Below are 13745 nucleotides of genomic sequence, written 5' to 3'. Positions count from 1 at the left end.
ATAAATAAATAAATAAATAAATAAATAAATAAATAAATAAAACGGCAATATAATAATCATTGAACTTTTACCCAAATTCTCAGCAAAAATTCCCAATAAGTCACTGAACAAAATTTTTATAGATTTATGACTCCTTTCCTCCTAGAAATAATCTTAAACCCTTTGGTATACTGCTATACATATGATAAGATCTGCTTTTTCACACAATTATATATGCCACCATTTCACAACTTGTTTATCCAGATTTCGTGATATTCTGCAAAATAAATCATTCTTCTCAGATGCTCCAACTCCTAGACAAGTGTGGCGTTCTCCTCTGCACTGGAAAATCATATTACTTGAGTCTAGGGCAAGCGGCTCCTGGTCTAGTATAGATTAGATAACCACAGATATTCAAGCAAGAACCAACAAAGATGTAAAGGGGAAAGCAAACATCTGATTCATTCATCATACCATCAGAAAACATATGTGATCCACTATGTGCCACACACTATATGAGGTCTTGGTGATTTAACAGTGGCCAACAAAAACTAAAACTAAAACTAAAAGCTAAAGTTTCTATCCTCAAAGATTTATATTCTAATGAGAAAGGTGCTCATTAAAGAAATGGATGAGTGCAAATAAAATAAGATCTCTGGTGTACATAAGTACTATGAAGAAACATGAAAGGGTTAAGGGGTGGCTTGGGGATGGAAATATGGGTCAGGGACCTTTTAGTTCAGGTGGTCAAAGAAAGCCTCTTAGCATACAACATTTGAGGAAAGACCTGACAAAAGGTGTGGGAGGAAGCCAACTCAATTTAGGAAAATCACATTCCAGACAGAGGTCACAGAAAGCACCGAGGTGCTGCCCCTATATGTTTCAGGAGCCACAGAAAAGGCAGTGTAATCAGAAAGAAGTAACCGGGGACTTGTAAGTAGTCTCGTGTGGGAGTGGGCAGAAGTGGAAGGGACCAAATTGCAGAGAGAGTTGACGACTGGTCAATGTATGGGAAAGCAATGAAGGTTTTGAGAAGGGGAGTATCAGGGTCTGATTTACATTTTTAAAAGCTCACTCTGGCTGTTCTCTGTAAAATGAATTTTGTTGGGTGCAACGAGAAGGTAGAAACACAAGAGTGGAAATAGGGAAGCCATTTTATTGAACCAGGAAAAGATGATGATGACAACAGGAGGGAAAGAAACATGCCTGTAGATGCAGAAGGCATTTTGAAGGTAGATTTTGCTGATGTATTAGATGAGGGAAATACCAGTTGGTTCAGGGGATGGGCTACTGGGACATTCTAAAGGAGTGGTTTACAAGCAAGGCGCCTATGCTGTCAAGCACAAGCAACATGTGTATGTGTGGCATGTTCAGGACAGTGGATGATGGTGATGTGAGATATTTTTTGTTCCTTTAGTAAATGCCTTTATGTCTGGTAGATATTCACTTCCTAAATCCCTTCCAGTTGGTCCATATGAGCCTTGGAAAATTCCAAAATCTGCATATCAGTCTTGGGAATTCATATCTTTTTTTGGTTATTCATTCTAAATTGATCTCTTTCATGTCTCGAACTTTGCCCCAATCACAGCACACCCAACGCAAGTCCACAGTATGATGGAGGGTCCTCCACACCCTTTTCAAACCATCAGGATTTTAGAGCACTTATTTGGGTGGTTTATATTTGGTTAACAGTATAATGGGACTTACTCTATTCCAGATGCTCATTCATCATTCCCTTTCTCTTTCCAAGTGCCTTTCTTCTTCCTTGAGGACCACCCTCACATTTCCAGCATGGTGGCCCCATGCTCTGGAACAAGGGGAATGTAGTTCTCTCAGGTTCTTTCCTAGTGTTGCCCGGAATTTCCTAATCAATCTAAGATGACTGGAAAAGCCCAGACAATCTTGGTACTCCCACTTCCCTCACACCCTATATTTAAGGAGTCACAACATCATGCCGACTCCACCTTTGGCCTGACGCTGCATCTGTCTTCTTTACTTTCATCCCCCTAGCTTTACTGTGGGTTCTCATCACCTTTCCCTGCCATTACTAAAAATATGGCCTTCCTTCTCTCTCCATAGAGCTAGTGATGACCTTTCTCTTACACAGATCTGGTGATTGCCCATTAACTAGAGCTGGTTTTCAGACTGTGCTCGTTGAAAGCCTAGTGAGTTTGCAGGTGTGCCCTCAAGGACCTTTAAATAAAAGGCAACTGGTAGAATAGGAAAAGCAGACAGGGCTCCTGGTCATCTCCCTGGCCTCCACCAGAGGTGAGCCTCCTCTTCTTTGTTACATACTCGTCTTCTGAATAAGTCTTTTTCAGTAAAAATTTTACTGAGAGATTGAAAAGTATTGACCTATACTCGTCCTAACTCCTTCATATACGTTCAAGCTCCTTCATAACTAATCTATTATTTCAACCTCTCTTTTGGTTATTTCTCCCATAACACACATCACAGTCCAGCCATACTGCACTGCCCACGCTTCCTAGCACATGTCATGCCCCAAAATATGGGCACGCAGATAAGTTCTTGCTCTCAAGACATATCTTATGCTCTCAGGAAACTGCCACTGTGATCAGTGATCACAGTTCCCTCATCCCGACGTATTTATCCCCTTCGTTCTCTCTCCTTCCTCAAAAGATTCACATTCAACATCACCTTCTTTCTGACTCCTCGAATGGGGTGAATTGTACTTGTATCATTACAGTTTATTTACGACGACATTTCTCAAGCTGTGACATAAGAATTAATATTCAGGACCCCACACTGCACTTAAGAGTTCTGTTTCAATTTTAAGTTTTCATTTTGCTGATAATATAAAAATAAAATTCATAGTTTTACAGTGGAAGTTCCTCTTACAGAAATGAGTCATCAAATACATTTTCACAGGATAGCATTCTAGTTTTCTTAAGTGAGCGTTTTTTCAAGCTGAAGTTATAGAAATCACTGGGAATAATTTTGAAATTCTCAAGCCGTGTTTCCTTCATAAAAGGTTTGAACAAAAGTCTGAGATTCATTTTTATGTATTTCTTTATAAATAACAAGTATATGTTGTTTTAAGTACTTGATTAAGTGGACTCCTGGGTGACTCAGTCGGTTAAGCATCTGCCTTCGGCTCAGGTCATGATCCCAGCGTCTTGGGATTGAGTCCCACATCAGGCTCCTTGCTCAGCGGGGAGCCTGCTTCTCCCTCTGTCTGCCGCTCCCCCAGCTTGGTGCTCGCTCGCTCTCTGTCTCTCTGACAAGTAAATAAATAAAATCTTTTAAAAAAATTAAGTACTTAGTTAAGTATCTCTCTTATCCAATAGATGGTGAAAGAGCTGTTTGCAATACATTAATTCAGCAAGTCCTCCTTGTCCCCATAGTAAAAAGGAAAAAAAAAGTGAACTTTTAAATAGTCCTAGAATTTTTTGAATCCCAACTGGTAGACAGTTTGGAGTAGAGAAAAAAAAGCATTGAACCCAGAATTTCAGACGGGGAAGTCTAATTATGCACCACAATGCATCACTCCAAGTGTAAAAGTTCTTCTTTGCCCCTACTTAAGGATCAAATGAGATGAAGGTAAAAACATCTCAAAGCAACAAATGTGAGATGTTATGAATTTCAAAGGTCTAACTTAGTGATGGCATACCTTGCTTGGAAACAACTCTTTTAGGAAACGAGGACGAGCTGCCTTGGCCACAAAAATCTGTCTTAACCACTACTTAGTGATTCCAGATTTTCAGGGACTCCTGGGAGACAGCTAGGCACAGTTTTTCCTTAGGCCTGAGCCCAGAAGCCTCATGGGAAAGCAAATCAAGTCTTTCCGTGTCAGTCAGTAAACAGGAATGTAAGACATATGCTGGACTAGAAGAAGCTCCAGAGTAGTCAGAAGGCAGTGAGGGCAGCAAGAGAGAAAATAACCAGAAATTAAAAGGAAAGGCTCTGGCTTGATCCCCAGAGCAGGCATTAGAGGGAAGGGTGGTGCCAGGTTGTGTGCCATCGTACCTGAACCCCCTCTGCCCTAGCTGCAGGATGCACCCGGGAAGGAGGAACCCAGGCGGCAGAAAGGAAAGCACTGTGTCCAAAGGGGTCCCAGGTTTTTTCTCCTCTAAGAAATAGCTGCACACAAAAATAAGATAGTGATTTCTAATCTATCAAAGAGAGGAGTGAGTAATGGAGATTAGATAACAAAAGGTAGAGGGCTTCCCAGGTAACACGTAAGAAAGTATAAATGACTCATCAACATAAGGGGCAAAGGAGGAGAGGGTTGGGGGGGAGAGGGGATGCCACCGCCTTGTGGGTGGTCTAAGCAGTGTATAGGCAACTACAGCATATCAGAGATCTGAAGACAGATGGCATACAAGGGGCAATAACAGCCGGACCCAAGGAAGAATGGTTCTTTGAAAATCAATCAGTTTGATTGCATGTGAGTCCCTCCCCTTCTCTATATTTAGTGACCCCTATAAAGGCAGGAAGTGGTATTGGGGGTGGGGAGAGACAGCCAAGATTCTGCCACTTTGTAAGTGGAAGCTGCAGATCATGCAGACTTGGTAACAACCTGTTCAAACTGATATTCTCTAGAAGCCTTTATCAGTCAGAGTCCTGGCAGGCAACAGATGGCATACTCAAGGAGAGCAACTTGGGGAAGAAATTAATAAAAGAACTATTTGCACAAAAGTGGGCAGGATTGCAAGAAGCCAGCAAGGCCTAGAAGGGCAAGAAAAGGAAGTAAATACCAGAACCTACTAGAAGAGAAAGTTGCCTGGCAGAAGCTGTGGCCATAAAGAAAACACAGGCAACAGCTAAACCCAATAGAGAGAAATCTGCCCTCCCTCTGCCCCACCCTCTTGAGTTCTCATTGGCTTAATTCAATAGGAAGCTAGAAGATCAGCAAACTAATTAATGAAGTCCCCAAAAGTGCACCATACAATAGGGCCTGGGAAGGGTTAAGTAGGTCTGGAGATTCAAATGAAAAATATCAAAGATCCACAAGGCAATGGTTATCCCTAAAGGACACCTGAGTATCTGCAATACTGCTTTCCATGCCATCTGCAGGATTCATGCTGGGACACATTGTATTTCTTTGTCATTGGAAATAGAGAAGATAAAAGATGACGATGATGATGGTGATGATGATGATGAAACTGGGATGATGATGATGAAGGTGGTGGTGGGAGTGGGGGTGGTGGGGATGGCGGTGGTGGTGGAGAAGAGGGAAATATGAAGGAGGAGGAGAAAGAAAAATAAATAACAAATACTACTAAATGTTAAAAGAAAAAAAAATCTGCACATTCACAGCTATTTGTTGAACACCTGCTAAGTGTTAGGCTGTTGAGCAAACTGCTGACAATAAGGAGAAAAGACATGGTTTCTGTCCTTAGGAGCGTCCTAGTTTATTGGAGAAATCGGATCTGTGAAACAGTGTTCACAATGCACCATTAGCTACCACATGGATAAATAAATTTAATTCAACAAGCTTTTATGGCGATTTTATTTATAGTATGATATTATAGGTATTATTGGGAAGCTTTACTATGTATCAGGCAATTTGCTCAACTACTTCAATCAGACCTACCTAATAGGATCATGGGGGATTAAATCCAAGCGTCTACTACTCTCTTCACTTTATGGATGAGAAAGGTGACCCTTAGCAAGCTAAAGTCACTTATATTCAGTCTCCTGGTTAGTAAGAGGTGGAGCTGTGATGAAAACCCAAGCATTCTGATTCCAGAGACACATACCCCTAATCACTAAAGGGGGTGAGACAACAATGGTTTTCCTTTGAAAAATACATACACTCTGTACCCTTTCAAAATCCCAGGGAGTTTTCTTGATCTATCCATTTACTATGTCCCCTGTTACTCCTCTCCATATCTATGACTCAATTTACTAATTGCATCAAATATTACATTAGCTTAGTATTGTACTAATTAGTACTATTTTGTTTACTAGATGATGACAGGGTGGAATGGAGTTTCCTTTCCTTGATGCCCATTATTAAAATGATTATTCCCCAGGGGGTGATGTAGAAAAGAGGAATAAGCTAGCATGTGTGGATACCTGCAGCCTTTAGCAAGGAGGATGGCCCTACCCCAAATTATTCCATCTGGCAGAGCCAGTTACCTGCTGTAGTTCACACATGAATGGCAGCGATTTGCATGCAAATAGAAGCCTACATGCTTTCTTGGAGCTAAGAGCTGTATTTCAACATTTCACAGTGGAATTAGTCAGTGGACAGGACACTGCGACTTTATGGATGTGCCAGCTAAAACCCTTCTAAATACCAAGCTCTGTGTTTCACAGCAAGATTGTTTATTGAACCAGTTCGTGGAAGCTCCAAAGACTCCTCTGCTGAAATACTGCCAGCTCCAGGCTCTGGTTTTGACATTGATGTTGTCAGTTGAGATTAAGCATTGGTCTTAATGAATGCTGACAGACATCCTCTGCCGTACGATCGCCCGTGTTCCTATGGCTAAACAGCAAAGCTCTGGACAGGAGTGAAACTAAGGTCTTGGGAGTGACTAGTCATCTTTTTTTCTTGCTCCCCTTCATTGGTTCCATATTTCTTGTAAGATAAAAGTCAAGCTCCTTGACTGGTCTTCATGGATTTACATGGTGTGAGCCATAGTGACCTTTTCACCCTCAGGCTATCCCATTCCTTTATACTCCAGCACTCCAAAAGTACTTCTATTTGCCCTTACATTTGATGCAATGTTTTAAGAATCTCCCTTCCTCTGCAGGAACCCTCTTATACTATTGGTGGGAAGGCAAACTGGTTGCAGCAACTGTGGAAAACAGTATGGAGATTCCTCAAAAAGTTGAAAATAGAGCTACCCTATGACCCAGCAATTGCACTACAAGGCATTTACCCCAAAGATACACATGCAGTGATCCAAAGGGGCACCTGCACCCCAATGTTTATAGCAGCAATATCCACAAAAGCCAAACTATGGAAAGAGTCCAAATGCCCATCAACAGATGATCCAGAGATTGCACTACTCGGTATTTACCCCAAAGATACAGACGTAGTGAAGAGAAGGGCCATATGCACCCCAATGTTCATAGCAGCATTGTCCACAATAGCTAAATCGTGGAAGGAGACAAAATGCCCTTCAACAGATGACTGGATTAAGAAGATGTGGTCCATATATACAATGGAATATTACTCAGCCATCAAAAAGAACGATTTCTCAACATTTGCTGCAACATGGACGGCACTGGAGGAGATAATGCTAAGTGAAATAAGTCAAGCAGAGAAAGACAATTATCATATGGTTTCACTCATCTATGGAACATAGGAACTAGGAAGATCGGTAGGAGAAGAAAGGGATAAAGAAAGGGGGGTAATCAGAAGGGGGATAATATAATAAAAAAATATTATTATAAAAAAAAAGAAGATGTGCACACACACACACACACACACACACAATGGAATACTACTCAGCCATCAAAATAATGAAACCTTGCCATTTGCAATAATGTGGATGGAACTAAAGGGTAATATGCTAAGCAAAATAAGTAAATCAGAGAAAGACAATTATCATATGATCTCACCCATATGTGGAATTTAAGAAACAAAACAGAGGATCATAAGGGAAGGGAGGGAAAAATAAAACAAGATAAAATCAGAGAGGGAGACAAACCATAAGAAACTCTTAATCAGGGCACCTGAGTGGCTCAGTTGGTTAAGCATCTGCCTTCAGCTCAGGTCATGATCCCAAGGTCTTGGGATGGAGTCCCACATCGGGCTCCCTGCTCCCCAGAGAGCCTTCTCCCTCTGCCTCTGCCTCTCTCTCTCTCTCTCTGTCTCGAATGAATGAATGAATGAATGAATGAATGAATGAATAAATAAATAAATAAATAAGCAAATAAATAAATAAATATCTTTAAGAGACTGTTAATCATAGGAAACAAACTGAGGGTTGCTGGAGGGTGGTGTTACCGGGTGACGGACATTAAGGACAGCACATGATGTAATGAGCACTGGGTATTATATAAGACTGATGAATCACTGAACTCTACCTCTGAAACTAATAATACACCATATGTTAATTAATTGAATTTAAATTTTAAAAAAAAAGAATTTCCCTTCCTTTGCACATGCTGTTCCCACTATCTGGAATGACAACCTTCATTATTACTGGATGGTAAACTTCAAAACTCTGGGTGGTGATGCTTCAAAACTCCATCCAGGCTGTACGGAAAGATCTTCCCTGCTTGTTCCAAATAAAGATAACTTCTCCATCTCCAAAAAGCCTCATCTATATCTTTACTCTTACCGCATGAAACAAGACATACAAGCACACAAAAGTAAAAGTCTTGCTACTTGACACTAAGCATCCATAACTTGTTCATCCTTATAGATCCAGATCTCAGCACAGCATGTGGTATACAGTGAATGCTCCATCCTTATTATTTGTCTAATTTAACTGAGCTGTCCTACCAAAGTATTTGGCAGAGGAGGCATGTGGGAGTTTAAAACAAACCACATTATGTTAGTAATTTAGAAATTAGCACTAAATTTTTTATAATGTCTACTTATTTCTGTTCATAAAAATGCACATGATTACTATAAAATTTTATCCAAAGAAACACAAACAAAAAAAGGAAAAGCATTATGAAGGATGCAAAAAGATGTCTTAATCTCCCAAACCAGAAAAAAACAAAACAAAACACTTTCAACATTAGGGATCAATATGTGTATCTATATCTAGACATACATATATATGCAAATATTCATATATATCAGAAATAGGGTTTGATTATTGGGTCTTTCTTTTTTTTTTTTTTTTAAGAAATTTACTCTGAATAGTAGGAATGAGTTATCCTTTGTAGACAAAGATGACACAATGGAGAAATAAGTATTCCCTCCTGATGGAACAAGACAGTGAGGCTTGCTGAAATCCATTTAGCACAATCAGTTGGTCTATTATCTCCCGATTATGGAAGTGGAGAAATGAGATATTTAATCAGACATATTTTAGAAAGTTGTAACATATTTGCGTATTTCCCTAAGGCCTGTAATGAAGAGCTCTTAATATTTCATTTTCATTATTACCAGAAGAGAAGAGTTACAATAAAAACTCTCCTTGTGGTCTTAGTCCCAGAACAAAGAGGAATGTCAGCATGTCTAGGTCATTTAAGCAATGACCCCCCAGTCAAACTAAGTAGAGAACTACTCGAGAGGACAGCTCTGGGTTCACTTCCCAATCCACGTCCGTTCTCTGTCTTTGCCCATACTCCCCACCTGACTCACAGAAGGACAACTTGTATTTAGAATCTATTTTGCAGGTCATTGAAAATAATCATTCCTATATGCAGGATAAAGTGGACACCTTCCACTGAATATGAAATTCCTCCACAAGTTCAGGGTCAAGGGCCACATTCTCTCTGCCGTGTGAAACTTGGCAACCCCTGAGGGAAAGAAGGGGCATAAGTGAGTAAACTGAGGCATATTCACATGAAATCAAGAAGAGATTGGAGGAGGCCATCTTTAAGATTCTTTTCAAGCTAAAAAAATTATCTGACTTAATTAGTGTCAAGCAATACTATCCACTAAACGAGAGATGTAATCATTAAGTCAGAGAATAGTTTTATCAAGCACCAGCATACTGATTCTGACTCAGTGACTACTTTGGCTGCGAAACCCTCATAGTTGTTGTTTTTTTTTTAAATATTTATTTATTTATTTATTTGAGAGAGAGGGAGAGAGCGTGGAGGAGGGGGAGAGGCAGAGGGAGACAGAGAATTCCAAACAGGCTCCTCACTCAGCACAGAGCCCGATCAGGGCTCAATCTCATAACCCTGAGATCATGACCTGAGCCAAAAATCTAGGGTCAGACACTTAACTAAGCCACCCAGGTGCCCCCAAATCCTCACAATTTTTGAGAAGTTACATTTACCTTTAGATATAGATTATAGCTAAGTGAATTCTGTTCCTACACAGATCAAAACCGCAGAGCTGAGAACTGTGAGTAACTGCAGAATGGGTAGATAAACGATTCCTCTCTGGACAAAGACAAATTTGGCTCTCTTTCCCCCATATTTCTCCATGTGCTGTTCTCATATTCCAGGTCCAGGGCTGGTCATGCCAAGAAAAGAAGCTTCAATTTATATGGTGAGAGACAGGTAGGTACAACTCCCAGGGATGTCTGAGTCCAGCCAGACCGTGCCGCCTGCTTCCTATACCCAGCGTGGTCTGCGGTGGAGTGTCTGAGAAGCATAAATGATAAAAGGCAGATGGCATGATCACTGTGATGGAAAATGAGAACTGAGGAACAACTAGGTCCCAGCCGCCCCTGACTCAGTGTCCCTGGTTAGCTAAATTTCAGCCATTCCTAAACACTGGTGGGAAGAAACAGATTCAATTCATTAGGTGTTTTCAACTCTTTTCTTTTTATATATGCAAACGGTGAAAAGAGTGTCAGTGTGTGTTTAGAAGGACTGATACATTAATTCATGTTTCGGAGGCATCTATTGGAGGCGTGAGGACTAACATACAAAGAAGTATGGAAGGCAGAATTATCTGGAAAGGCAAACTGATGTCAGGAGAAAGCAAAGCCTTGATTAGTTTCTAAAGGAGGATAATCTTTTAAAGGTCAGCTAGAGGTGTGTGCATGTCTGTGCTCATGTAACCTAAACCACAATTGCTAGAAAGGCGCACGAGCTCGTTCACCAAAGAGAGCCCAGCACAGCATGTGGCATCTTTCTCACATTCCAGGGAATGAGGACTTCAGAAGCTGGACAGAGGGAAATAAATGTCCTATCCTCATATGGACCTCTGAAGTCCTCCTTTATTCATGTTTTTGGCTTCTCTCTCTCCCTTCATATCCATCTATCCTTTTCTACCTATTTCCAGAAAAACATCTGACCTAATCTTGCCTCAATCCCTTGTGTCCTAACAGAAAAATCCTAATCCCTCCTTCCTTGCCTCTTGATTGTAAATACTGGCAAGTTCCTGAATGACTCAAAGATGTCCCACTTGAATAAGCATGAGGACACAGGACAAAAACCAATGATATTTTTTTAAATATTGGACATTTCTTATAACTCCCACTTGAATACTATCTACAGATTATAGTACTGTATCAATATTAGTTTCCTGATTTTTGATCACCATACTATGCTTATGTAAGAGAGTATCTTTATTTTCAAAATATATACAATAAAGTACTTAGGGTTAAAGACATAGTGATTGGGATGTCTGGGTGGCTCAATCCGTCAAGGATCTGCCTTCCGATGAGGTCATGACCCCAGGGTCCTGAGACCCACTCCCACATCTGGCTCCTTGCTCAGCAGGGAGGCTACTTCTACCTCTGCCTGCCACTCCCCCTGCTTGTATGCACTCTCTCTCTCTCTCTCTCTGACCAATAAATAAATAAAATCTTTTAAAACAGAGAGAGAGTGATTATTTCCAAATGTTACAGAGGGAAAAATAACAGTTACATAGAACTATAAAATAAATGTGACAAAACATTAACACTTGGAATACTTGGGTTAAAGATATTAGGAATTCTTTGTATTCTTCTTAAAACTTTTCTGTAATTTTGAAATTATTTCAAAATAGAAAATTTAAATGGGGATATTAAAAGAAATTAGCATTTTAACTTGCCGTGATAGTAAAGAATCTCTTCCCCCAACAGTGCTGTTGGGGAAGATGACTGAAAAGTATACTTTTTAGAGCTATACCCTGACACAACTCAAACCAAACATATTATCATATAAAACATACTACCAAAACTGTATTCCAGAAATCTGATCAAAATTTTCCATAACATTTCCAATGAAGTTCTCATCTTGTCATGCATCCATCCATTCATTCATTCATTCACCAAATATTTACTGAAGGCCTTTGTATGAAATGATCAAAAACACTGATCACACACAAAGTCATGTCCAAAACCAGGTGGAAATTAATAGAACAGGTGCTATGGGAGCACAGAGAAGGCACCCAGTCTTCAAGGGGGTCAGAGAAGCCTTCCTAAAAAAAGGATGTTCAATATGAAACCCATAAGAAAAGAGGAGTTGACTAGATGAGAGAGTGTGGAGAGTATGGGAGAGCAGTAATATCCCAAGATATGCGAAAATGCTGGGGCACAGCATTGGGGGTGGAGAGGAGGGGAGGCTCTAGGTTACAAAACAACTAAAACTGAAGAGTCAAACAGGAGGCTTTTATGGGTTGCTCATGGTTTGGGTTTTATCCTGAGGACTACAGGATTTTTAAGCAAAGGAACGACATGAATAAAACTGGGGTTTTTTTTAGAATTTTTAAATCTGGTTACTGGTGCAGCTATTGATTTGAGGAGAGCGGGAATGGAGCCTGGAGACCATTTGGCTGGAAATGAGGGAATCAACACTAAGGCGACATCATGAACATATGACTGGAGAAATTAAAGGATCATACATCATTTCTGTCTTCTGAAACCCAACCTTTTTAAGTCAGATGGAAGCATCCACGTGCCCCATATCAGATGGATAACAAAGGCTGGGTACTCACGCCTTAATGCTGCTTGTAACAATCAGTATGGCTCAACTTCCATTATGGCTTTTCTGCTCTTGCTCTAAAGCCTATGCTTGATTCTGGGAGTCGATTCCGTTTCCCTTAACAAATACATCCTGAATGGATGAAATGGGCGAAGGGGATCAAAAAGTCCAAACTTCTAGTCATAAAATAAACAAGCCATTGAGGTATAATGTACAGCATGGCAACTATAATTAGTAATACTGTATTGTATTATTTGAAAGTTGCTAAGAGAGTAGATCTTAAAAGTTCTAATCACAAGAAAAAATTGTAACTACATGTGATGATGAATGTTAAGTAGACTTATTGTGGTGATGATTTTGCAATATATATAAATATCAAATCGTTATGTTGCACACCTGAAACTAATATAATGTTATATGTCAATTATATTTCAATTAAAGAATTCAATAAAATGAGACTATCAACCTGAAGCCAAAATTATATTGCTTAAAGCCAAAAAAACTAAATCTAAATCAAATTATCAAAATAGCCCATTCAATGAAAACTGTTAGTTAACTGGGACTCACAAAAAAATCCAGAAATACTTCTTATAGCCATTGTCACTCATATATTACGAATGCTTAAACAACCTCCTGTCAATCTTTGCCTGTCAGGTGAACTCTTTTTTTTTTTTTTGAGATAGGAAGAGAGACTGAGCGAGAGAGCAGGAGTAAGGGAGCAGAGGGAGGGGGAGAAGCAGGCTCCCACTGAGCAGGGAGCCCAATGCAGGGCTGGATCCCAGGATTCTGAGATCACGACCCGAGCCAAAGGCAGATGCTCAACCATCAGAGCCACCCAGGTGCCCCATGTCAGGTGAATTCTTAATTACATTTAAAAAACTAAATCAGAAAGTACATATTTGATAACATTTTTCTGAACGCTTCCAGAAAAGATGAGCCAATCACTCCTTTGTCCTTAAAGTACTTTGTGCTTCCTTCTTAACCACATGGATTCAAACCCCAACTTTCCACTGATTTCTGGGAAGTATGGATCACACTGTTTTCTAACTAAAAAGCAGAAAGAAAAACAGAATTTATCACCTAGTGTTGTTACATGATACAATCACTAATAAGTGCTTGCCTGGGTCCCCACAACATGAAAATAGCAGCTCTGGAGAGTTTACTCTGACATCGTTTATCATGTTCCTCCATCAAATTAGGAGCTCCTCCCGTGAAAGACACTGTCTTAATCACCTACAGACCCCCACCGTCTAGCAGGCGGCCTGGCGTGCCGATGGAGCTCCATACACATTTGTGGAATG

Source organism: Ursus maritimus, unplaced genomic scaffold (genome assembly GCF_017311325.1).
Source record: "Ursus maritimus isolate PB19 unplaced genomic scaffold, ASM1731132v1 scaffold_19, whole genome shotgun sequence".
NCBI classification, from domain to species: Eukaryota; Metazoa; Chordata; class Mammalia; order Carnivora; family Ursidae; genus Ursus; species Ursus maritimus.
Note: the sequence above shows the minus strand (reverse complement) of the source record.